Here is a 23,919-nt window from a genome sequence, read left to right on the forward strand (position 1 = left end):
GGCATAGCAGTTTTAATGTGTAACATGACATTCAGAGTTCAGTAATATTTCTAGTGAAACACACACAGGAATTTCATTGTCAAGACTCAAGCTTCTGGTAGGGCACGATCTTTATTCAGCTATTGTCTAATGTGGTTAGTGAAATTTAACAAAGCTTTCTACTTTGTGCTACAGTTGGAATGAAAGCCATGTTAAAAGACTGTGGGGTTATTTTTGTTTAGATATTGTAGTATTTGATAACAGACTAATTCCTCTAAGCTCTTTGATAGTCATGGGAAAAGAGAATTGCACTTCGTCTATATTGTAGAAGTCCTCCCCTTTCTGTGGCGATACAATTAATGAAGACTTTCAAGGTGTGAATACACAACCTTCTCTAATGTAAAGATTTGTAATTACTGAAAAAAACTGAAGCCATATAACTGAGGACATTAAGAAAAGTGGTATTAAAAAATAGATTGTTGAGTCTAAGTTTAATGGTGACAGTGAATGCCCGCTAATAAATCTAAGAGCATTGTTGAAAGTGCTTACATTGTTGCTAGACGTACTTTCAAATGTTACAAGAAGCTGAAGGCTAGTGCAATGGGAGTGAGGAGTATTTACTCATAGAATTTGATGGTATACTTGTGACAGACAAGTTGTTTGGATTGGATATTATGAACTTGTTTAGTTTGCTTGATACAGAGTTAGTTCTTATTGATTCATTAACAGAGTCCAAAAAGTTGTGCTGGTGGGTGTATATACACAACATATACTTGTTGTTAGTCAAGATTAAAATCACTAAGGACAACGAGTTTAATATGGATATTGTTGGCTATGGAGGATAGGAGGTGCTCTGTGCCAAATTTGGGAGCATCAGGGGAGATATAGAATAAATCTAAGACTATGTGTTTGGCTTGTCTGTTGGCAAGTGAAATGAGAATGAAGTCAATATCTGTGATGTGTGGATACTGGATATGCAGTGGGAGTGCAGGTTAGGGTGTTCTTATTTATGATTTCTACTCCACTGGCACCTTCAGGGGTTCTGTCAGAAATTGTTATAACCTGGTGGAACAATTTCAGTGGCTTTTACTTGTGGCTTTAACCATATTTCGGTAATTGTGAGGATATCTGGCTGGCAATACTCAAGCCAAGCACGACTCAGGGATCAGTTATTGTACATGCCTCTGTTGTCAGAATGTACAGGTTTGAGGGTACCAGAGCTGAGAGCTGTGAGCGACTGTTAAGGGATACATCAGAGTGCATTACCAAAAATGGCAGTGACATCCTTAGATAAGGAGAAGGGGTGCTTAGAATGTTCCACTGCGATGCTAGTTAGAAGGGGTGCTTAGAATGTTCCACTGCGATGCTAGTTTGTAACAAGATGGGGAGGGTGGTCTGTTTACATTCAGCTGGATCTAGTATAGCGCAGTTTGGGGGTTTTATTGTAGACTTGTAGTGTAAAGTACTTGGGTGAAGTTTTATGTTGTACACTGTTGATGCAGAGAAGTAGACACATGATCAAATAAAGGAAAAATGCAATTAAGAGGATTAAATCTATGAGCATGTTGTAGAAAATGTTAAAGGTAAGGAGAAACAATAGTTATATATGGAGTATTACTGCATTTACTTCCAATAAGCAGTGCTGGAGGTGTGTGAATTTAGGAGTAACCTGAATTTTTTTTTTGAAAAAAAAAATGTTATTAAATAGATTTTGTACTGGAGTAGCAAAAGAGTTAATGTGCATAATGTACTAGCTAAGTGGATTTGTCATATAGTGTAGTATAGCTACTACAGAAAGTGATGCTGGGGAGGGCAAAATGGGGGCAAGATATGAATCAAGGCTATTATCTACCTATTTTTTTTGTTTGTTTTTTTTTGTGGTATGTCAGCTAATTCTGCACAAAAATATTAGATGAATTCCTAAACATCTATAGCACGTTGAAATAAATCCGTTATACTGATATGATTTTCTCTCTTTCTCACGTTTACAAATAAATTATGTAAAGATTAATTGCAAAAGTGGAATAGAAAGAGCAAGAACTCACAACAGTATAATGGCTTCATTCCTTTAGGTGTTGTTTCTGCCTGAAAGTAGCATATGAAGAATGAAATGATGAATAATGAATATGAGTATGCTGTATTCTGCACCACTGCTAAAATGCCACTGCTTACATGAATTAGACAGTAAATCTTTCAGCCGTTCCTTAGGCTGCCTCACCAAGACATCCTAAAGAGTTTTAATAGGTTCAACAATCATACATTCATTTCAGCATACTATGGATGTCCCTCAGTGTCTTTTGACCCCTGTTCACATGTTTAACACCTTTACTGAATTATCACTTAAGACACAGACAAGCATACAGTTATGTAAAAGAACAAAAATAATGTTAAAATGTTAGCAGTTACAAACATTATACATCACATATATATTTTTATATGCAATCATCAATCCAACATTACATAAATTGATCAATTCCTGCCTTTCCTTAAACCTCACCCCTCCTCAAAAACATTATTCTGCATGTATTGTTCCCACAATTTCTATTTTTTTCTATGTAATTTGCTCCTAACCTTTTCAAAAGATCCCACTTCCAGTTATTTTATTTCTGTTACAATATTCACTACTTCAAATACAGTGCATTTAGACTTGGATTTCCATTTTCTAATAATTTTTTGTCAGCCACCAAAATTAAACTTAATAAGGTCTTACTATGTCTAGGCAATTCAGACCCTGTATCCCAGCTCAATATATATATATATATATATATATATATATATATATATATATATATATATATATATATAGATAGATAGATATGCACATAAATAAATAAATACATAATTTCCTTAGTAATGCCAATCTGATCACCCAATATTTCTGACAGAGTACATTGTAGGGAATTTTTAAAAGTCTGGCAACTCATTATACTTTCAAAATATATGTTCCCAGTTACCGCTTTCTTCCCCATCACACCTCCAACATTTGCCATCTACCTGAGAAAATGTTTTTCATTTAGCTTTCCCCTACTCTTTCTTTTTGCTTATACTCTGATATCAATCCCTTAAAGGGAAGGCAATCTCTAACCTACAGTCTAAATGTTTTCTTGGCCTCTTCCGACTCTGTTACCTTTCTTTCTCTCTCTCTCTCTCTCTCTAGTTATTTGCTCCCAATACCTTGGTCCCTTTGATGGTTTTCTCCAGTAAATTCTTGCCCCCTCTTGCCTATTCTCTCTGCCCCTAATTGCAGTCATCCCTATTGGCAAATCCTCCTTTCTCCATTTTCGTGTTGGCTTACTTCTTAGAATTCTTTCTGCTAATTTATAAATATAATATTCCATATAACTGTTGTTATTCCCCTTAAGGATATGCTTCCAAAATCACAGTGTCTCCTTCTTACTTGTTGAATCCCCCCCACCTCATCATCATGATCAATTTCCACTTTGAATTATAGCTTTCTGCTTGTACTATGTATAGGATTCTTGACTGTGTAGTTCTAAAATATCCATTCAAATCAGGTGATCCTAAACCACCTTGTTTTATTTGGAAAATCAATTTATCCCACTTGCCCCTTGCCCTCATGCACTCTTAGATAAAAAACATTCAACATTTTATTAATTATTGTCCACAACGTTTCCTCTTTTTGATAAAAATATGTCTGACCTGTATATAAAACTAAATGGACTAAGAGCATTTTCACTGCTTGTATCTTGCTATCCTTATCCATTAACAAGAGCTTCCATCTTCTCAGTTTTTGTATTATCTTTTGCTTAGTCTCTTCCCACATATCCTTAACTGCCATAACAGAATCATTTTTAACCCATACTCTGAAATACTTCATTTTATCATGCTCCTATAAATATGGATATTTCTAGGCACATAGTTTATAGCTACAGCCTTTGCTTTGTCTTCACTAATTTTATATCCTGAAAAGGCTTAACACTGTCTCTGAATGTTCCACAACACTGAGGTGTCCTTTTCTAGTTTTATCAGGTACAAAATAATATCTGCAAATAAAGCCAACTTTTCTTGATTACCATATTAATTATATCCTTGAATTTCGGAGTCCCTTATTTTCTTTTCCAATGGCTCTAAATATAATGCAAATAACAAAGGGGAAAGAGGACACCTCTGCCTGCTTCCTCTTTTCAGACAAAATTTATCGTACAGGAACCCTCCCATTTTAATTTTGCCTCTGATCCCTCATATATCCTTCTAATTAGCCTTATTTCTAGTGAAACACACACAGGAATTCCATTGTCAAGACTCAAGCTTCTGGTAGGGCACGATCTGTCTAATGTGGTTAGTGAAATTTAACAAAGCTTTCTACTTTGTGCTACAGTTGGAATGAAAGCCATGTTAAAAGACTGTGGGGTTATTTTTGTTTAGATATTGTAGTATTTGATAACAGACTAATTCCTCTAAGCTCTTTGATAGTCATGGGAAAAGAGAATTGCACTGCCTATATTGTAGAAGTCCTCCTTTCATACAATAAATGAAGACTTTCAAGGTGTGAATACACAACCTTCTGTAATGTAAAGATTTGTAATTACTGAAAAAAACTGAAGCCATATAACTGAGGACATTAAGAAAAGTGGTATTAAAAAATAGATTGTTGAGCCTACGTTTAATGGTGACAGTGAATGCCCGCTAATAAATCTAAGAGCATTGTTGAAAGTGCTTACATTGTTGCTAGACGTACTTTCAAATGTTACAAGAAGCTGAAGGCTAGTGCAATGGGAGTGAGGAGCAGTTGCTCATAGAATTTGATGGTATACTTGTGACAGACAAGTTGTTTGGATTGGATATTATGAACTTGTTTAGTTTGCTTGATACAGAGTTAGTTCTTATTGATTCATTAACAGAGTCCAAAACGTTGTGCTGGTGGGTGTATATACACAACATATACTTGATGTTAGTCAAGATTAAAATCACTAAAGACAACGAGTTTAATATGGATATTGTTGGCTATGGAGGATAGGAGGTGCTCTGTGCCAAATTTGGGAGCATCAGGGGAGATATAGAATAAATCTAAGACTATGTGTTTGGCTTGTCTGTTGGCAAGTGAAATGAGAATGAAGTCAATATCTGTGATGTGTGGATACTGGATATGCAGTGGGAGTGCAGGTTAGGGTGTTCTTACTTATGATTTCTACTCCACTGGCACCTTTAGGGGTTCTGTCAGAAATTGTTATAACCTGGTGGAACAACTTCAGTGGCTTTTACGTGTGGCTTTAACCATGCAAATAACAAAGGGGAAAGAGGACACCTCTACCTGCTTCCTCTTTTCAGACAAAATTTATCGTACAGGAACCCTCCCAGTTTAATTTTGCCTCTGATCCCTCATATATCCTTCTAATTAGCCTTATTACTTTATCAGGGAATACAAATGCTTCCATTGCCCTTCTCATAAAAGCTTGGCTTATTCTGTCGAATGTTTTCTCTGCATCAAGACCCACCAACTACAGCAGTAGTTTTATACATTCTGCTTCTCCCTTGATCATCATTGCTCTGTTAATGTTGTCAACTGTTTACCTCCTCTCCACAAACCCAGACTTGATCCATATCTATCCATTTTGGCATCACTGTTGCCATTCTTTTAGCCATTATAGATATGAACACTTTATAATCATTGTTTAGAATCTAAATGGGCCTGTATGAAGCTGGATCTGATGGGTCTTTAGGTATTACAGCCACTACAGCTTTCATCTTTTAAAATACTGTTAAACAAAACCTTCCAGATCTTTATCACTTTCTTCCTTCTGGCTTCCAAATGTCTACAGAAATGCCATCTATTCCTGGAGACCTCTCTACAGATTGATTTTGCATCACTGCTTTTATCTCATCTCCTCCTATCTTAACTTTAATTATTGAGACTCATCTACCTATTACCTTGGCTTCCATAAATATTTAAATTTGTGCTTTTTCTTGATTTCCACATTCCTCTGCTTATACAGTTGCCATAAAATGTATGAAATATCTCTAATACTGCTTACTGCGATGGTGGTGCTGCGGTAGCGTTGTCGCCTCACAGTTAGACGTTACCGTTCGATTCTCAGTTAGAGCGTCTTCTGTGTGGTGACATGCATGAATGGGTGTTCCTTCACTGAAGGTTGTGTGCTAGGCCTGGCAAGCCAGTATGTAAAAATCTACTGCCAATCATTAGCGGACCGGAGTTCCACTGTGGCGACCCCTAACCGGGAAAAGCCGAAAGGCACAAACATCTCTAATACCTTAACAGGATCACTGGTTATTTTTCTTGTTATAGGCTCCCTAAGTTTAGCAACAGCCCTTTCTACTTCCTGTAGTCAACGTTTTTGTGCTAAAAGTTTTGTGCTCTGGAGTTATCAAAAAATTTTGCTTAACAGCAATCTTTCTAAACTCATACATATTATCCAGATACTCCCTTATTTACTATTTAGCACTCTACATTTGCACCTTTTATTGTTTTGTAAGATCCCATTTATTCTGCAATATTTTAACCTTTGTACGTCCCTCGAAATAAGTCTCATAGGTTCTTAACTATATCTCATTTCCTTTATTTCTACCCTAGTTTTAAACTCCACTTTCATTTTATCCCACTCACTAGCTATAACTTCTAAAGCACTTTCTATCTTCCCTAATAGCACCCAAATACTTTCCTTACCCATTCCTTAAATTCCTCTCTTTTTTACAGGTAGGTGGGGAAGCACCACTGTCTCATTGGTATTTCATTACCCTGCATTTGTACCTTAGTTGTTATTAGCACATGATCTGAAATAGTTATTGGATGTGTGTCGAAATTTTCAACTAAAAGCACAAGTTCCTGTTAAATTTCTGTCTAGTCTAGCCCATTCATTTTGAGGAATAATATGTAAACTTTTGCCAAGTTCCTACTACTGAATTCCCATACCAAATATTTTCATAAATTTCTTCAGAAATCTACCCTCTTTTGTTATATTTCCCTTCTAGGTCCCCCAGATACATCCTCACTTTTGCAAATCAAGTTCCACTTCCCACCTATAAGTAATATTCCCTGCATAAAGCTAATTATTTATCCGAAGAATTTCTTAAGCTCCATAATAACAGTTTTAGGTGGAATATAAATACATACCAGTGTAATCCTCCTCCCTTGCCAGTAGACCTTTAACACTACAAATCTGCCATTAATTTTTCCCTCTTCAATCACTATTGGAGCTCCTCTAGCAATTAGCATAAGTACTCCCCCTTTTCCCATTTTCCCTTGTCCCTGAAACTCTGTTGAGTATCCCCTCCTGAAATCCTTTCTTTATCAAATTCATGTGCTCATTTCTTTCCAAGTGTCTTTCCCGTTGCATTGCTGTTTGCACTCTGCATTTCTTAATATAATTCAGTACTCTTTCCTTTTTGTCTATACCTGTGAGGCCATTCATCTTCTAAAATAATATGTTTAATGTAGCCATTATAATGAGAAGTTATTATTCACACTTGTTACATATGTTAGCTTTTTCACTATTTCCAACTTTTGTGTTACATGCACCCACTAATGTTTGGCAGGTTGATGTTTTATACAGTTGTTTCTTGTCATCTGCATTTGAACCTATGTTATATTTTACAAGACTTTTTATGATAATAAAACCCTAAAAAACACATCCCCAGAACACCCCATAGCCTATTAACTTAAAACAAACACACAAAACTATGTACATCTTCAAATAAAGAAGTTTTACCCTCCTGATAGGAACTGTCTCAACTTAATAGCTACACACACAGGCAAAACCCATGTTACCCATGCTAAGAGATGTTATAGCTTCTGCTCCTTTTTACACTAATTGCTGTTTGTTCTAATCATTATTACCCTCCCGCATGTGAAAAACAACTTCTGCATTTTCAGGAAACACTAACTTTTAGCCTTAAGAAAAAGTGCACTGGCTATCTTTAAATAAAACTAAATAATACACTGTTGTAGTAAATGTGTTAAATTATTTAGTCACTAGAAAAGCTGCTATGTCTTATTCATTTCCAATAATTTCAAACATTATTTTTTACTGAACTGTTAGCCCTTGTACCTTTAATTTAATGTTTCTCAGAGTAAACAATGTCCAGACCTCCTGATTTATTGCCTTCACCTTTAGTCAGCTTGGTTTCATAGAAACATAAGATCAAAATGCAGAATAGCCTCCTGCTTCATATTTCTCACCTGGCATTGAATATTTATTTGCTTAAAGAAAAGTATTACATTGACATCTCTCATTTAAAAAAAAAAACACTTGCATTCACAAAAAAAAAGTGTCATTGGATTAAGCCAAGGGCATTAATTCTTACTCATGGAAAATTAAAAGAAAACATTTCAGTTCCACATATATTATAATCAGTGCACTTTTACTCCCATCCCGACATCCCAAGATTAAACCCTAATGACTTAAACTTGCTTTTGTCCAGCCTTTCTTCTCTTTTTATGTTGTAACACCTACATTTCTTGAAACTAAACTTTATCACATACAAAAATCACTAAAATACTTTACTATCTCACATGCAATTTTATACAAATACTGTTAAGAACAAAAAATGTTTTACTTACAGTTACTTTTCCCCTTTTTTTTTTAGTGTCCTTTTAAACATTAATGACATTAAGTGGGCATATGCTTGTCAAGGCCCCAACAAGTTTAACATGTCAAGAAAAATCCATTCATTCTCAGACACTTTTTCTTGTAAAGCCATACTTCACAAATGTGATTGATACTTTATAGTCTCACATTTATTCACTAATTTCAGTGCTGCTGGTCTTCTTCCTGTGCATCTGCATCTCCCAGCCCCAGACTCCTGTTCAAGTCCAAGGTACTCCCAATTCTTCTAGTCTGTGCTTTTTTTTCTCTCTCAATCATTTTCCTTTGGAACACTGGAAAAGTTTTCACTGGCAAAGTCTCTGTATGAGTCTTACCATCAAAAGAATGAGAAGCAGAGTCCGCATCTGTTTGATGGCTCTCCCCTTATTGAACAAACTTTTGTATTTCCCCTTAGTCTTTTCTACATCAAAAAATGACTTTGATTCTCCAGGTAAAAATATTCTGAAGACAACTGGATACAGCAGCTTGAATCTCACACCTGCCTCTTGATGTTCCCTGATTTCCGGAATATATTTGTTTCTCTTCTGCCTGGTGTACATTGAGTAATAATATTCTATAAATATTCTAATGTCTCTGACTTTTAATATTTTGCCCCTTTGCCAGAGTTTTGTCAGGATCAACTCTTTCTGCTGGTAGGACTGCATCTTTACTAATACAGGTCTTTGCTACTTTCTCATGGCCAGGTTTGGAGTATACACATGATGTGCACTTTCAATTAACAACTGCTGCTGTGGAATGCCAGTCCAGTTGCTTATTTGTACCTTCATTAAAATAATACAGTCTGTTCCTTCTAGTTTCTTTGATACAGCAAAAAATCTCAGGTTTTCTCTATGTGCTCTGACCTCTAATTCAACCATTTTTGAAACATCTCTTCTTGAACAGTCTCATACTCATCCATCCCTTTCTTCATTTCCACCTATCTGTTTAAAGCTTCTTCTATTTTCTAGCCTTTTGTTGTTTGAGTTGACATACTTCTTCTGTGTTTTATTTATTTTAATCAGCTCTGAACATACCCAGTGGATTAGTGGAAGCCATGTCTTGTACCAAAGCCGGAGCTTGAACTGCATTTGTTTTCTGTCCTCCTTTTCCAGTTTATTTTCTTTCAGACTGTCTTAGTTTCTTCTTTGCTGGCATCCAGGCAGTGTACTTACTAGCCAGTAACTGAATTTACTAAAAGTGATAGAGTTCCCAGCCCTTGTTTTTCAGTTTATTTTTTCACCCTGGGAGACCTGAATTTAAGCTGTTGATTAGTGTGAAGCCATCTTGGAATGCCCCAACCCTCTTCACATTATTCATTAATACAAAAAACATGACAGCCAAATTAAAATTCTACTGTATGCTGATAGCCTCACCATCTTTAGGTTAGGACATTCTCATGAGATCCTTTTTTTCTTTTTTCAGTATTACCTGGTCATACTATCAATCAGTCTGAGAGAAACTGAAGCCACACTTTAGAACTCTACTTCCATTCATGGTAAAATACAGGGTGACTAGAACATTTCTGCTCCCTCTAGGGACGACCTAGAAACTATATGCTTTTAAAAATCCTGGAGTTTGGCTAAACCTACGCCTATCCCTTTTGGTAAATGGGGGTTAGTTGCAGTCTAAAGTAGCTACAGTGCTAGATTCTTAGAGTATCTTCATATTTGTCAGAAAAGGCATGCAAAGCAGCAGGAAGCTATGCTTATACAGCAAGAGGATGTGTTCTGCCCCTTCTCATGCAGAGAGCACCAAACTGGATTACAAACTCTCTTAGGTAGGATTCATAGATCAACATTAACAGTCCCCAGAAAGAAAGCTCCTCTGTATTAACTGCTCAAAGGCAGGCTGACTTCCTGTAATGATATTAACCACACTACTGACTTGAGCACTAGGCCACAAAACTCTGCACACTAGACAGAGTTCAACAGTAACATTATACTCTACCTTTTAAGCCATTATTCACTCTCTGTTCTTCTCTCTCCCTAACCATACCTCATTGCTCTCTACTATGTGGAAACAAATGATTGTCAATATACGTTCCTAAAATTTGGAATCTGTTACATGCCACATTCACCTCCCTCCATACTATGTTTGTATTCCTAACTGCTTGCTCATCCTTCTAGTAGCCCAGGCAATGTGTAAATCCTGTTGTCGGGATTCACAATCAAGGGAGGCTGTGGACAAACTTAAACTACAATTTGTTGTGCTCTGATATTTACTAATAATCTTGCACAGTCCCACTGGAGCAATGACTTATTTGGTGGAAATTTGCATAACTATGAATCACTCAACTGGGGCAGTTATGCACTGCTTTATTGAGCTCCTTATTGATCTGCACTTCAAAACAGTGCAGGTTATATAACTCCAGATACAGGCAAATACTGCATTCCACTACAGATATGCACATATACATCCACACAGACGGAGACTATCATCCATGTCGTATAATTGTTATGTCTGCATATCCTTCTAAAGCACATGTGATCATTCTAGGCCTGTGTCTTGTACCAGTCCCCTTCAACCTCTTTGCCAAATCTAGATGCCATTCCCTCTAGATATAGCCTCTTGTGTGGCAGATATCATTTCAGGTGATCCAGTGGATTGCAATCTTCCTAAATCTCCTTCAGACATAGGAAATTTATCCCTGGTGGTCTAGTGTCTCATGATCCTGCCCTACTCCTCCCACACTGTGGGACTGACACACACACACACACACACACACACACACACACACACACACACACACACACACACACACACACACACACACACACACACACACACACACACGCACACATGCATGCACACACTTCACAGATACTCTCAAATACACCGAGCCATACACCCTGCACAGACACTCTGACACACACACACATACATACACACACGGGTATACTTTAAAGCATCTAAAACCCATAACATCTAATATGAGACCAGAACATCTAAAACCCAAAACATTGAATTTCATAACATCTAACACTACAAATCACAAGAAAATAACATCCCCTCCACATATAACAACACCAAACTACCAAACACACTTTTTACTATGTTTATGCAGGGGGGCAAGCCTCCCTGCACCCATCCCGTAAATTAAATATACCAACTCCAACATCGCACTACAGTGGGAAAAAATTTATTTTCTAACCCCATTGTATCATGCTCCCCTGCAAAAATGTAGTAAAACATGTGTTTGGTGTCATTATAGCTGGAGGGGATGTTATTTTCATGTGATTTGTACTGTTAGATGTTCTGGTCCCAGTGTTATGAAATTAGATGTTTAGAAGGACACACACACACACACACACACACACACACACACACACACACACACACACACACACACACACACACACACACACACACACACACACACACACACACACACACACACACACACACACACACACACACAGACGGGCACACACACACACACACACACACACACACACACACACACACACACACACACACACACACACACACACACACACACACACACACACACACACACACACACACACCCTGCACAGACACACACAAACACACAGAGCCATACACCCTGTACAGACACTCTCAAATACACAGAGCCATACACCCTGCACAGACACTGTGACACACACACACGAACACACTGTCTTATGGATGCATAAAAAAGCAAGTACGCATTCAGTGCTTAATTTCTCTGCATCCACAATGTCCCCATTTAGAGCAGTCATTTAATCTATGTCAGGCAGCTTTTATCCATATCACACACACACACACACACACACACACACACACACACACACACACACACACACACACACACACACACACACACACACTCACCAACATTCATGCACAGACAGACCCACTTACACATAAAACTTGTGTGTGTGTGTGTGTGTGTGTGTGTGTATGGATTCACTTCAGAAGCTCAAAATACTGAAATCTCAAATTTCAGTATCCCGAGCCCAAGAAGCCGAATCCACATAACAACAAAAACTAAAAACCACGAAATTCAAAATCTCGAATACCGGAGTTTTTGAATTGCATGGTTTTACTACACACACACACACACACACACACACACACACACACACACACACACACACACACACACACACACACCATCCTCCACACAAACACACACAATCACTCTACTACATGAAATCAGGGGGGAAGCCCCCCTGCACCCCCCATGTGGGGGCTGCACCCCTACTTAAATATTCTCACTCCGAGGTCACACTACACACACACACACACACACACACACACACACACACACACACACACACACACACATGCATGGTTTTACACACACACACACACACACACACACACACACACACACACACACACACAGCCCCTACCCAAACAGGGAAGCCCCCTGCCCCCCCTATGTGGGCTGCACCCCTACTTAAATATTCTCAAGGTCACACTACACACACACACACACACACACACACACACACACACACACACACACACACACACACACACACACACACACACTTACCTGAATACATGACCACAGCGGAATTTTAGAAGTGCCAAATTCAAAACCTACGGTATTCGAGGTTTTAAATTTTGCGCTTCTAAACTTTCGTTATTATGTAGATTCCGCTTCTTGGGCTCGAAATACTGAAATTCAAGATTTCAGTATTTCGAGCTTCTGTAGGGAACCCACATATATATATATATATATATATATTTATACACACACACACACACACACACACACACACACACACACACACACACACACACACACACACACACACTCACACAGTCAGCACAACATATTAGCATTGGCAGTCTGAACAGAGAAAAGCTACTCTACTCTAATCTGTTAAGATTCCTACTATTGACACATATAGGTATACGGTGAAAATACTGGCATGCACCTACACATTTTCCACACTACTGTGATGGTACACCTGCATAACATAAACCTGTCTGTCATCTATACTGCACATAATGCAAATGAACTTTCCTAACAGAGCAGTACACTGAGCAGTGCAAGGGGCCTCATTAGCACAGGCCTCACTCACTGAATACACACATTTACATGCATCTCCAACACTTCACTGTTCCAAAGTGCTAATCTGCAATAAGAAGCAGTGAACTTTGTAGCAATTATATTGGGATTGCATTGCACATCATCTGTACTATGGAAGCTGACTGTGAATTCCACCTTGCACGTGTACATCCAACCTAATGCAAAATCCCAGCTTTGCATTCATTTATACAGGCACACCTAAACCTTAACTCAAGATAGCTTGACCTTAACTTTATGACTGGGACTTGTGCTTAGTTTTCATTGCCTGAGCTGGGGCTTTTTTAACCTTGTAATTGGTAGTAGGTTGTTTTTTTATAGGAATTAGATGCATGTTGCATTGGACAACTGTCTCAAATTTTGCGACTTTTAAGGCCTTATGCACTGTTATACAGTGGTAAGGTCTTTCTTGCAAAATGGATGCATTTAAATCACTTTACATCCTGGCACTTTCATTAGTAAGCCTTTGTAGACATAGTACAACTATGGACTGTTTTCTCCAATACTATTAATGAAACAACCCTAAGGTCCAATCCACCAACTCAAAATAAAAAAGGATTAAAAAACTTCTTAGAGGGATCAGTAGTTTAATAAACTGTGCTGACATACAATATGAAGTAAGAAGAATTTAAATAAATCATTCATAATAAAGGAGCTTGGATAATAGAAATGGGGGTATCCTAAGTGAAAGACCAGCACTGGTAAAGTTTTTAGTAGAATCTAGAACAGAAGCTGCTGTTAAAAAAGGAATAATTAGTAGAGCATATAAAATATTGCATGATAACTATAAGAATCAATCAAAGGAGGTTAGAAAGGATTGGGAAGAGAGACTGGATAAGAAATTTTCAAAGAAACAATGGGGGGATTTATCTGTGTCTCCCAAATATGCAAACAAAGTCTAGAAGATTTAGGATCTTTGCCGGGAAGTGTTTACATAGGTATTTTTGTACCCCAAGTAGACTCAAAGGAATTTTTCCTCAGGTAGACAGCAAATGCGATGGGGAGGAAAGAGGTAACTGGAAATGTATTTTCTGGGAGTGTAATGAGTTAGCAGACTTTTCAAATTTACTGCAGTCAGCTCTGTCAGAGATACTGGGTGAGCAAACTGGTGTAACTAAGGAAATTATTTTTCTGAGCTATGATACAGAATCGGAATTGCCTAACATAGTATGGTGCAGTGGTTAGCATTGTTGCTTCACAGCAAGAGGTTCTCCAGTTTGATCCTTGGCTGGGGTGCCTTCTGTGTGGAGTCTGCATGTCCTCCCTGTGGTCACGTGGGTTTCCTCCGGGTGCTCCGGTTTCCTCCCACATCCCAAAGACATGCTGCAGGAGGATTGGACACTCTAAATTGGCCCTAGGTGTGAGTGCTTGTGTGTGCCTTCTGTGGAAGGTTGGGTGCCAGGCTGGCAACTTGACCCTGTAAAACTCCACTGCCAATCATGAGCGGACAGGTGATCCGCTGTGGCGACCCCTAACTGGGAAAAGCTGAAAGAAGAATAAGTATGGTCTTGCTGAGTCTAATTATGGTGGCTGCCAAAAAAGAATTTACTGGAAAACGAAAATCAAAGTTTAAACCAACTGTACCAGATGTAGTGACTATAGTAACAGAGATAAAGCAACTGGAATTGCAAACTTTAGAAAAGGGTAGGAGCAAATTACATAGAAAAAAATGGGAATTGTGGGAACAATACATGCAGAGGAGGAATGAGATTTAAAAGACTGCAGGATTTGAATGAGCTATGTAATCTCTGACTGACAGTGATTGGATAGATTATACGTGATGTATAATATTTGCAACTAAAAATTGTGTTAGTATGGTTTGTTTTCATTTATATAAATATATGATTGCCTATGTGTAAGTGATAATTTAATAAAGATGTTTCTTGTTAAAAATGGCAGTATGGCATAGATAATTGGGATTATGATCATCATTTATTTATTTTTTTGTTGACCGGGCTGGTCTAGCTGGATACATGTCCATTTTCAGTAGAGGCCCGGGGAGAAAAGCTCCACATAGAGATACATAATAATACAATTACATAAAAGAAGTTATACAGTGTTAAGAAAAAATATTTAGGAAATTTAAGATAGTACAGTCAAAACGAAAATCCCCCCCCCCCCTTTTTTTTATAGTATTCCAGTTCATAGGTTACAGTGATAATTTATGCATAAAATGCTTATAATTAGTGTACGTAGAATAGATTGTAAATATTTCATATGAAGACATAAAGGAAGGGAGGGAATGAGTTAGAGGGAGAAGAAATTAGTCAGGGTTAGTGCAGGTGCATAGCCAGTGATTATTGAGATGTGATTTTAGATCATCTTGTCAACTTGGCTTTGCCTGTTGTGTAACTCAGCAGTTCACCTAATCACTAGTACTCATAGATCATTTGTCTTATCCTCTTAGTAAATAAACAAGTAAATTGCATCTCATTTTGTACTTAAAGGATAATTTACCTACAAATAAACCCAAACCCTTTGCAAGCTGGTACTTTGGTTTTGGATCACAGACTTTTCACCTTCAGATAGAAAGTGCACATTTACTTCATCATTTTCTTTGTAAATAGCATGCAGCCATGGTTTTAAAAGCAGCCATGGCTTCTTTTCCATATGCTTTTTACTGCTGCACCTAATGAACATCAGCCACACCCACTTGATCCCCCACCATGGGCGCGCCAATGTGAAAGTGAGAGTTGATTGGAGGAGGCCATCATATAGGCTTAGTGGTGGTTTGTGTCATCAGCAGCATACCAGCAATGAGGGTGTATTTGGTATATTCCAACAACTTCCTTTGGTGGGGGAAAAGTGAGAGAAACAGTGACCTCCCCATATGAGTTTATGCTCTCATGCACCTATGATGAGTGCTTCAGTGTTTATGGCTTATTAGCTGAATGCCAACACCTGGCCCATTCCTTCTATTGCTGCCCCTCCTCATAGGTATTGCGGCACTAGATGGTCTCTGTCCACCCCTACCCCTCCAAGGACAGGTATGCCATCCTTGCCATGTCAGCTCCAGCAGATGCCCGAATCACAAATCGAACTTAGGTTGCCTGGGTCATAGTTACGGGTTGGTTTGTTCAACTTAACATGAAATGATGACGATATGTCGCCCAGACTTTTAAAGAATCTGCTTGTATGGAGATGAACAGGAACAGCTGTCTCCCAATCAACATTATGCAGCTGTTTTCTATAACCTAATCTGCTCTGGTTACAAGAAAATACAAGGCAACAACAATCATCAGCTTGGATTAATCTACAAAGAAAGGATACATTTGCATTAAATGCATATATTGTAAGTGGAGATGTTGTTGTGAAGAAAATAGTAAAATAAATGATTTTTATCTGAGGGAAGTAGGCATAATTTGGCTTATTCTTTTATGACAGCTTTCTTTTAAAGTATTTTTGTGTACTGAATCATACATATTTATCAGCAATGAAAGTGCAACACCTTTAAACTGCCATTTTCTATGACTCAATAAAATCTATTTTACAGTCTATGGATGCCATAACATTTATTAAAGTAAATAGTGTCAAAGAGAAGCCTACAATATGGGTGAAATCTCTTGGTTACTATTCCACTAGTGATATCTGGACCCAGAACAAGAATCCTGCAAACAGCTCATAGCTATGCAGTGTCTGATCATAGTGAGGGATAACAGCAAGGAACGAGCATGTCTTATTGCTTCGCCCATTGATACAGCATAAACTGTAGGACCTGCTAATCTAATAACTTGCCTTCATACCCATTTTCTACCTGTAGTCTGCATTTGGATACACCTATGCTTGTCCCACAGATGCTTGAATTCATTCATTATTTTTGACACTGGTGATTTTTTTTTTGTTTTTTTTTTTAAGTTGACCTTCACCCTTTCTGTAAATGAATACTTCCTTTGTTTCTCTCCTAAGAATCCCACCTTCTACACACAGACTGTTTGCTTGTGTTCTTATACATCCATTTTTTCTTAAATATGGGACCCACGTCATTCATGTGGCACTTGGATGTTTCTAACAATTTCTTCCTTTATCCTCAGTAGCATTTTAAATCTCTCCTTCTATGGCTTTTGATATGCATCACTCGCTAGGTTTATTGCCTTTGTTTGCATTGTATCCTTCATTAAGCTGGTGAGTTCTCCATAAGTGCCTGCAAAGCTGCTCATGGAGGTCTTACCAACTGTCTATAAATAAGGGTGGTAATGTAGTACTAGTGATGTTTTTCCCCTATATATCCCAGTATTCTACCTCCCTGTTGTGCATATGACAAGGACTGCTAACCATTAGGTTACATGCAACATATCTGTGTTGTACAGACGTGCTGCACATCCCAAGAAATACATGTTTCAGCTATCCTCACATGGATCTCTACGTGTCTATGGTTTGAGCAGGTGTCCATGTGTGCCCTCCTAAATACACTGTAATGATCATAATCTTGCATATGTACTGTAGGTTACCTTTCACATGCTCTACAAACTACAGCAGGGGCCAAGAATAAAATGTTGCTTTTCCCTACCTGTTAGCTGACCTGTAGCACTAGCACTGGTAATCCTTTCACATTATGATGCCCAGGAAGCAGCTGTGCTTGTAGGCTTCCTTCTGTCATAAAGATCTGTATTTATTGTATGCATTTCTGAGGATATTCCTGTTTATGTAGCGCAGTCCTTATACTGGATCCTGTATAGAGGGTAAGTCTGTGGGTCATTTACATTAAGTAGCACTCATACACTCCTCACAGTATCCATTATTACAGGGTTACGAACTTTGCCCTGCACCTCATCACTTGCACTGGTGCTTGGTTCATATTCTAACAAATTGTAGCCCTCAATACACTGCACAGCAGGGAGTTGGTTTATCATCTTTCAATCCCATGATTCCCCTGCACTGCATATCATACGTCTTGACACTGCATGTTCCTAAACCCATCCAGTTGTGCTGCTTCACTTTTATCTATAATTGAATATTACAGTTAAAAAAATCAATTGATAACATGCATACTAGACATAAAAATAAGGAAATCTTTTACAAAGGTGGCACATTGTTTTGTCTATTATTCTGATAATGAGTATTGATGTCTGTGTCTGTTAATCCTGCCTATTCACCTGAGGCTAGTGACCACTTACACTGTGAGCCCTCTATACATTTTTATGGTCATGATATGCTCAGATCATGACATGAAAGGGACTGATTCCTTTTCTCTGTTCTGACTATGAGTTTCCCTATGACAATGGGAATCTTTTAAGAGCTGTTCACCTAAATCACCATCTAGAAAACAAATGAAAAAGTTCCCAACTTTGTTCATGCATGCAACTGCAGCTGTTTTCAGCCTTTGCTTTATCTTGATTAAGAAAGAAGGTCTTTAAAGTACTAAATGGAAAATGTGGTGAAAACAGTGCCTTAAATTTTTGAGGCTCTACAATTTGAAACTCGAAAAAACAAAGTGCAAGTCTTTGGATACAACATCAGTGTGTGAAACACACTGTTGCACATTAAAAGCATTTTCAAATCCCCCTGCACTCCCATTGCGGTGGGGGTTGCATACCACACACAACTGATACTTATATACAGTAACTCCTTAATCACTGTACCTTGGAAAAGGATGAATTCTCCAAGATACAGCAATTTCAGACTTAGTAACATTTCCCCCATCACATGTAATTCCTTGCTGTTTTGAGACTTGCACTATCAAGTCTTGACCCTACAAAAGGACCCCAGTTGAAACAGATTATGAAAAGCATACTGATGAGTCTTCCCCTGCATTTTGAAAATAATTCACAGATGCTGGACTGTAGAATGTCCTACAGAGTTTCTCACTTCTCAGCTGCAGTACATGGGACACAGGCTACAGCTTGTATGTTTAAGAAAACACCCTGAAGCTGTATACTACTACTACCAATTGCTTGGTGCTTGTAAGAGGAAGTAAAGAGAAACAAGACACAGACAGCCTTTACCTTCATTACAGCTTAAATATATCATAATAAAGCTAATGGCCCAGTTACTGTAATAACTGTGATACATGATTCTGTAGCAATTAAACTTTCATCACTAAAACACTTCAGATTATAGCTCAGGTTTAAAAGATTTAAAGACAAATAATATTCAATACCAAAGTCAACAATGCTTCATGCATGCAGGCTTTGTTATCTCTAGATAGCTCAAGTAATTACAAGTCACTGTTAAAGGCACACCTGGAGTATGAAAAAGAATGCCCAAGAAAAAAAAACGGATATTTCTCTGCATAACCTGAGACCTCCAAACTGCAAACACACCCACACATGCATACAAATACAGATCCATGCCAACTACAATTAATCATGCGCGTGTGTGTGTGTTGAGTGTATTTCATGCACGATATAGATTTTATATACTTCTTTAACCAGTTGCTTTAGTCACACACATTCCCCAGTGGGGTATGGGCTTATGCAGTAACTTTCCAGTCAATGCCATATTGTAAGTACATTTTCCCAAATGCCTTTTCTTTTCTTGAGTAAGGTTATCATATTTTGGCTGGTAACATTTATTACATTAGACTGGTTTTCCATTTGATGGATGCCCTCTGACCTTTATTTTTCAGCAGCCTAGCTGTTGTTTCTCCAGTTTCCACTGTGTTGCTAGTATAATGGAATGGGAAATGCCTCAGTCTTTTAATAATAGAAGTGAGCTGAACACTATAATTGCGTTCTTCCAGCCCCAGTGTCAGCCCTCTGGTACAAGCCATGCTACTTACAGCCATATTGCCAATAAAGTGGGTGGATGTCTTACCTCTGTCCACAGACCAGCCTTTGTACTGTTACTTTTTTATATATTTTTTTAAATTGGCTGCATCTATCTCAGGTCAAAGAAAGATCAGTGACTGTGGTATTAGGCCCATTAAGATGTGTGTGCTTTCGCTGATCCATGCATGTTACACATCAGAGTATGATGTAACTTAGGCTGAAGATGACATAACACATGTACATTCATCATTAACTGGGCATGGATATTACACAGTGCTACCTTTCTGAGCAGGAGTTGCCAGTGTCCACCCCCTTCTCTTGTTATAAGAGTTTTCCAAATGGGGCTATTTTTTTTCAAATAGTGGGATTAAAAAGCTTCCCTCAAAACACTGCAGTGTATTCATGTCTTTTTTACAGTAATATGTGCTACTGAAAATTATTTTATGGCAATCTACAAACGTAATACTGAAATGTATTCTGAATCAACCTGTGGATGGGCATTTGTAGCTAAGGTTGGCTGGGGTTTGAACAAAGTTTGGTAATGCACTTCTAGCAGTGACCTGTGCTACTGTATCTGCTGTCTTCTGCATCACTTATCTGGGAACCAATAGACATTACAATGTATCCTGGTTACTTTGGCAGCTTTAAGCTTGTTCTTGGTAGTAAGTTCCTGTGAGCATCACCAGTGAAAGGCATAGTAAAACACACTTTGAGGTCATATCACTACTAAGACATTTTATATTTTTAACTAGGTATGTGAATAGGTCCATTTCTTCCCTATTTGGTTCAAAACAGCAAAGGTAAACAGTATATATATATATATATATATATATATATATAGAGAGAGAGAGAGAGAGTAGACAATTTAGTGAAGAGAATTAATAGCTAGACAGATAAAGTGAGAGAACAGGACACTAATAGATAGGCAGACAAATAGAATCACTTTGGGACAGCAAGTCAACCAGCATTTTTTTGAGGGCTGAAATGAAACTAAAATATCCACAAAAAGTACATAGTCATGGGGAGAATTTGCAAATTCCACACAGGCAGTAATATTTACAATAACCCTATTGAACACAACAAGGATGCTGAATGCAAAAGAAGATGTAAAACAAAGAAAGCAATTGTAATATAGAAGATATGAATTAAAATTAAGTAACAGCTAGCAATGCAGAGAGATAAAGTTAAGAAGTCACCCATCTAGAACACTTCAGGTGCAGACAGTTTACCCAGTTTCTGGTCAGAAGTATTAATATCTTTATACAGTAATTTACCTTGAGTAAAAATTACTGTGTATAAACCCTAAAAAGATATCTGACTGGTTAACAATGGGGAAATTATATTTATATTCAAAAGTGAAACTGCAAACCATTCTAAGTATTATTGACCAATAAATTGTTTTCCAACATACACACACACACACACACACACACACACACACACACACATATATATATATATATATATATATATATATATATATATATATATATGGGATCTGGACCCATGCTCGACTAGCATATGTCCAAATCACAAAACATCGAACACACATACATGAAAGTGCTTAACATTGAAAAGCGCTTCCGTGTATGTATGCCTGTTTCATAGATCAGACTACAGTGTGGGTAAGGGAAAATTCCCTTTTCCCTACTGTAGTGCGATATCGGAGTGAAAATATTAAAGTAGTGGGGATGTGGGGGGTGCAGGTAGCCCCCCTGCAGAAACGTAGAATATTTTTTTTTGAACTACACATACACGGAAGCGCTTTTCGATGTTAAGTGCTTTCATGTATGTGTGCTCAATGTTTTGTGATTTGGACACATGCTGGTCGAGCATGTGTCCTAGACCCATATATATATATATATAAAATATGGTTTACTATCAAAATGTGGAAAATCAAAATAATTTTCCTCCTTTTGATTGAACCAGTTAGCTGAAATTGGTAATAACGAGTTACCAAAATTTCAGAAATGGTAACAAAGAATTGACATTTGAACATCAGAAGTTCCAATGCAGAAAGTCCATGTTAATGATAATGTTTTTGCAGGGGGCAAGCCCCCCTGCACCCCCCACATCCCCTGCATATTATATATTCCAACTCTGAGTTCACACTACAGTGAGAAAATGGTACATTTCCAGATCCCCACTGTAGTGCAATCTGTTATCAGAACATCGATTCCACATTAGTGAATGCACACTACCATTCACTAATATGGAGTCTAACATTGTCTAGATCGGCATTATGAGAACTTGAAAACAGCCTTTCTGCCTTCCAAGCTTCACGTACGTGCTGATCTAAATTTTGATAGTAAACCTATATATATGTGTGTGTGTGTGTGCGTGTGTGTGTGTGCGAGCATGCGTGCAGGAACTGATGTAGATAAAATCTACCATCATCTAGATAAAAAGTGGCAACAGAGAACTATAAAAGGAACAGGAACAAAAAAATAAATGACAGCATTCTACGCGCTGGGTTATAGATTGCTTACAGAATTATAAGATTCACTGCACACTGATGCAGTATTTTGCAATTACTATGAAAAAGTGTCAAATCGCAGCTGAACCACAAAAAAAAAAAAAACAAATTACAGTCCAGGGTGTGAGAATTCCAGTATGCGTATTACATGTCTCTCCTGTTTAATATGTATATCGGGAAATCTATTTCAGGCAATTGGTAGGCCATAGTATGTAAGCAAGAGTGTTGCTGACTTTAAGAAGAAAAGCTTAAGAAATGGAGTAAAGTGCTGGGTGAGGAATAATCAAGGAAGATCATGCATAAGCTGGAGAATCTGGGGAGAGGGGCTATAGCTAATAAAAGGGACTGAAACTGCAGACTCAAAGGATCGCCCCTAGGTCAAGATGTAGAATGGAATATTTAAGCACCAAAACAAGTCTTAACATCTAGTTAATGTTTCTTTAGTCTTGTACTAAGAATCCACAGCTGATTATAACATGCAAAGTGTGGAGGCCATACATACTATAGAGTACTGACCCTTTTTCTGAGCATCTCACTGGGAAATGGGGAGTATTATAGAAAAAGCAACAGTGAATACATGATATTAGACAATGGGTTAAATGTACATCATCCACTATATTGGAGAATCTCCAAATGACGTCAATATACAGGTAAAACCTATTAAACAATAGTACGTTCACTGCTTTACAGCAGCATATTAAGCTGCCATGAAGCTTGGACAGAAAAAAAAGCAAATGACTGTCGATTTTTATACTTGTTAAACATGGCTTTACTGTTTAACAAGCATAACATAATAAGAATACTTAAAAGGGTAAAGAAAACTAAAACACTCAACTAGCAAAAATACCTTTACTAGTAGTCACATGGATTTCCTTTTCACTTACCTTACACTAAGCATAGCTTAAAAAATCCATAGTTAGTGAGGTGGAAACATAAAGAAAAAAATTCAGCTGAGAAAGGTAATGTGTGTGCGTGACAGAGAGAGAGAGAGACGCAAGAGAGGAAGAATGCACACCCCTCAACTTCTTTGCTCAAAAGTTTGGACTTGAAGAAGCATTTCATCAACATGCAATATCTGAACAATAAAAAATATGAAACTATAATGTCTATCTTTACTGACTAACTACAATACTCAGCAAGTTACCAGAAAAT

The sequence above is a fragment of the Protopterus annectens genome, chromosome 1.part0 (genome assembly GCF_019279795.1).
Source record: "Protopterus annectens isolate FY-2018-M chromosome 1.part0, PAN1.0, whole genome shotgun sequence".
NCBI lineage: Eukaryota > Metazoa > Chordata > Ceratodontiformes > Protopteridae > Protopterus > Protopterus annectens.